The sequence below is a fragment of the Raphanus sativus genome, chromosome 7 (genome assembly GCF_000801105.2).
Source record: "Raphanus sativus cultivar WK10039 chromosome 7, ASM80110v3, whole genome shotgun sequence".
NCBI classification, from domain to species: domain Eukaryota; kingdom Viridiplantae; phylum Streptophyta; class Magnoliopsida; order Brassicales; family Brassicaceae; genus Raphanus; species Raphanus sativus.
Window position 1 is genome coordinate 14,250,369 of NC_079517.1, and position 4,733 is coordinate 14,255,101.

Here is a 4,733-nt window from a genome sequence, read left to right on the forward strand (position 1 = left end):
CCGCCTTGTACTCTAGCTCAACAGGTAGGTGGCACGCCTTGCCATAGACCAGGTGATAGGGAGTGGTCCCTAGAGGGTCTTGTAGGCTGTTCTGTATGCCCAGAGAGCATCGTCAAGCTTAAGGGACCAATCCTTGCGGGTGGCGTTGACAGTTTTCTGGAGGATGTTCTTGATCTCTCTGTTGGAAACTTCCACTTGACCACTTGTTGAGGATGATAGGCGGTTGCAACCTGTGTTTCACACCATTCTTACTCAGCAATCCTTGGAACACTTTGTTGATAAAAATGAGTTCCACCATCGCTTATAACCACTCTAGGCACTCCAAATCTTGGAAAGATAATGGAGGTGAACATCTTGGTTACAACTCGCGCATCATTAGTTGGACTAGCAATTGCTTCCACCCACTTGGAGACATAGTCCACAGCAACTAGGATGTATTCATTCTTGTGAGAGACTGGGAAAGGTCCCATGAAATCGATCCCCCAGCAATCGAACACTTCAACTTCCAAGATGTAGTTCTGAGGCATTTCGTTTCTCTTGCTTATACTCCCCATCCTTTGGCATGAATTGCATCGAGATATGAAGGCGTGAGCATCTCTGAACATAGTAGGCCACCAGAAACCGGCTTGGAGGATCTTGGAAACAGTCTTGAAGGTGGCGAAGTGACCAGCATAAGAGGAACCATGGCAGTGGTGAAGGATCCCTGGAATATCAGCCTCCGGAACACATCTTCTGAAGATCCCATCCTTGCCTTGCCGATAGAGGTACGGCTCATCCCAGAAGTAGTGCCTTGCCTCCCTCAAAAATTTCCTCTTCTCATTCCCAGTGAACCTCAAAGGCTCTTTCTCAGCTGCCAAGAAGTTGGCAATCTCAGCAAACCATGGAAGATTCGGGTACTCCTTCTGGATCACTGCAACGAATGCTCCTTCTACGCGGGAACAATCCTTAATGGCAGGTGATGACTGCTCCATGTTGCGCAGACCAATCGCATTGACGTACTCCATCGGTTGTTCCACATCAAGAACTGTCTCATCTGACACCTTCATCCTGGAGAGATGATCTGCCACTCCATTATCAACTCCCTTCTTGTCTCTTATCTCTAGATCAAACTCTTGGAGCAAGAGGATCCATCTTAAGAGGCGCGGTTTAGCATCCTTCTTCGTGAGCAGGTACTTGAGAGCCGCGTGGTCTGTGTGCACAATCACCTTTGATCCAACCAAATAGGATCTGAACTTCTCAAAGGCGAACACGATGGCAAGGAGCTCCTTCTCTGTGGTTGCGTATCGGCATTGAGCTTCATCCAAAGTTCTGCTTGCATAGTAGATCACGTGAAGCTTCTTTGTCTTTACGCTGTCCAAGGACTGCTCCTACTGCAAAATCACTCGCATCTGTCATGATCTCAAAAGGGAGATCCCAGTCTGGAGGTTGGACAACTGGTGCACTGACTAGAGCTCCTTGATTGTGTGGAATGCGGCTAAGCAGTCACTGTCAAAGGCAAACTGAGCTTCCTTGCAGAGCAACCGAGTGAGTGGTCTCGCGATCTTAGAGAAGTCTTGGATGAACCTCCTGTAGAAACCAGCGTGTCCCAAGAAACTCCTGATTCCCTTCACTGAAGTTGGTGGTTGCAGACTCATCATGACCTCGATCTTTGCCTTGTCCACCTCAATGCCTTTCTCGGATATCTTGTGTCCCAGAACAATCCCATCTCTCACCATGAAGTGGCATTTCTCCCAGTTCAGCACCAAATGCTTCTCTTCGCATCGCTTCAGTACCCTGCACAAATTTGACAAACAGACATGAAAGGAGCTTCCATAGACGCTGAAATCGTCCATGAAAACCTCCATTATGTCTTCGATCAGATCAGTAAAAATTGACATCATGCATCGCTGGAAGGTCGCTGGAGCATTGCACAAGCCGAATGGCATCCTCCTGTATGCATATGTTCCATAAGGGCATGTGAACACGTCGTCTTCTCCTGATCATCTGGGTGGATGGGAATCTGAAAGAAACCTGATAACCATCTAAAAAGCAATAGTAAGGGTGGTTAGCCAATCTCTCAAGCATTTGATCAATAAAAGGAAGTGGGAAGTGATCCTTACGAGTCGCAGCATTCAATTTACGAAATCATGCACATGCGATGACCAGTAACTGTTCTAGTGGGGATCAATTCATTCTTTTCATTGGTTACACAGTGATCCCACCTTTCTTAGGTACTACATGCACGGGACTAACCCACTTACTGTCAGAGATCGCATAGATCACACCTGCTTCTAGAAGTTTCATTATCTCTTTCTTTACAACATCTTTTAGATTCGGGTTTAACCTCCTCTGATGTTCTACAGAAGTCATCGATTCATCTTCCAGGTGTATTCTATGCATGCACAGATCAGGTGAAATGCCAGGTATGTCAGCTAGAGAGTACCTAAAGCCTTACGATATTTCCTCAGCTCACACAAAAGCAGAGCAGTCTCTGCATTGTTCAGGTCAGCATTCACAATGACAGGAATATGTGGAGTTGGGTCCAAGAAATGCATACCTGAGTCCCTTGGGAAGGGATTTGAGCTCTACCTTTGGAGCTTTCAGCTCGCTCCATGAGTCATCGGGGCTGAGCTGCCGGACAGTCGGGTTCTGAGGCGTGGTTGTTCCAGTTGATGTGCTGGAGTCACTGTTCTCCCCCAGACTTAGATTCGCCACCATCCTCTCCATACTCCTGGCTGCATCCAGGAACTTGGCATAGGCATCAGCATCAACACTCTCTAAGCTTTGCTCGGCTTCAGCTCTGACTAAGGCGAGTTCAAGTGGATCCTCGGTGAGAATCTCCTCGATCATACCTTCATGCGGCTCTAGGGGATCACCATCTTCTTGGACAGTGAAGGTTGTCCATCCAGCATCGGCTTCTTGAGCATCTGATCCATCTCAAACTTCATCACAAATCTCCAAGGTGGAGATCGATCTTCCCTTGTCGGACATCAATAATAGCTCCGACACGTGCAGAGGAATGGTCTGCCTAGGATCAGGGGATCATTGGAGTCTTCCTCGACTTCCAGAACAACGAAATCGGCAGGAACAATTGTATTCCCAACCAGAACTTGAAGATCTTCGAGGATTCCAACTGGAGACTTCACAGATCGATCAGCAAACACTAGTGACATCCTGGTAGGCTTGAAGTCCGAGTATCCAAGGCGCTTAGCCACAGTGTATGGCATGAGGTTTATGCTCGACCCTAGATCGACCAATGAGCATGAGAAAAAGTGTTCTCCCAATCTGAACCGAGAGAACAAAACTTTCCCGGATCACCCATCTTCTTGATCCTTCTGTTCTGGAGCACCGCGCTGCACTCCTTAGAGACAATCATGAACTCACTGTCATCAGATATCTTCCCAGAGATCAGTCCTTTGACAAAGCTGCGCATGGATGGTATCATCTGGATCGCACTCATCAGAGGGAGCTTGACAGTTAGGTCTCTAGCATCTTCCTGCACTTCATCTCTTCCTTATCCTTGCTTGTAGCCTTAGCTGGAACAGGTAAGGAACTTTTGGCACATACTGACGAGCAGGAGAAGGCGCTGCAGTCGGTGGAACAACCCCAGCGGGTCGCTCTGCTTCCGTCGGAACAGTCTCAGTAGGTTGTTCTGCATCATCCTCATCTTTGGGGGTACAGCTTTAGATGGCTGATCCGACTCCTTCTGCTTTCCTTTCTCAGCCGATGTGAATCTCCTGGGGTCTAGATCAGGCAGTTGCTTTCCACTCCTCAACCCTACTGCATTGCACTCCTTGGGGTTTTTGTCTGTTTCCCAGGGAGAGTTCCTTGCTGTCTCTTCACGTTCTCAGCAGTCTGAGCAATCTGAATATCCATCTGTCTCATATGGCTTGAGACATTGTCATACTTCACACTCAGGTCATTGAACATATGATTCATCCTGGTGTTGATGTCGTTTGTGACCTGGTTCAGTGCCTTCCCTTGGATCTGCTGTCCTTGGAGCAGCTGACTCATCATATTGGCGAGACTCTTCATGTCATCATGCGGAGCAGTCTGAGTCGGTTGTGCAGCTTGCTGATTAACCGGCTGTTTCTGGCTGTGGAACTGAGCATTCTGAGCTGGGTTAAGGACAAAGGTCTCCCTGATTGCCATAAGGGCCTTTGGTATCCACTGTTCTGACCTTGGTTCCCTTGAGCTTTATCGTCTGGTTTAGGGGCATTGAACAGGTGGGGATTGTTCCTCACGTTAGGGTTCGGGTGATAGTTCTTGAACTGCCATCCTTGCCCATTCACATAACTCACTTCATGCTGATCCTCAGCCGACTGATCCGCCTCTGATGTGCCTTCTGCGGTTGCTTTATCCTGTGGGGATTCTTCCATGATGAAGACCTGGTTCTGGTTACTCTTAATCAGCTGGTCGACCTTGGCAGAGAGCTCATCAATCTTGCTGTTGTCGATGCTCTTCACCTTCTGAGTGCGATCAGTCTCGCGGTTATTGTCAGCTGAGCTTGAGGCCATGTTCTCAATCAACTCGAATGCACCTCGAGTGGACTGAGTCATGAAGTCTCCCTTACTGGCGGAGTTCAAAGCGTTCCTGTACTCCCAACCTACTCCATCGTAGAACACTCCCAGCAGATAGTCTTCCTCAAAACCGTGATGTGGGCACTCTCTGCGGTAGACATTGAATCGCTCCCAAGCATCACAGAACGGCTCGTCCACCAATTGTTTGAAGGTCACGATCTTCTGTCTCAGAGC

General features: G+C 48.3%; 1 non-coding gene across 1 annotated transcript; it reads left to right on the plus strand.

Moving 5' to 3' along the window:
• The first annotated feature begins 4,626 nt into the window (after window positions 1–4,626).
• On the plus strand, window positions 4,627–4,733 carry LOC130498189 (small nucleolar RNA R71). Its single transcript, XR_008937110.1, has one exon. It is a non-coding gene; the product is annotated as a small nucleolar RNA R71 (small nucleolar RNA).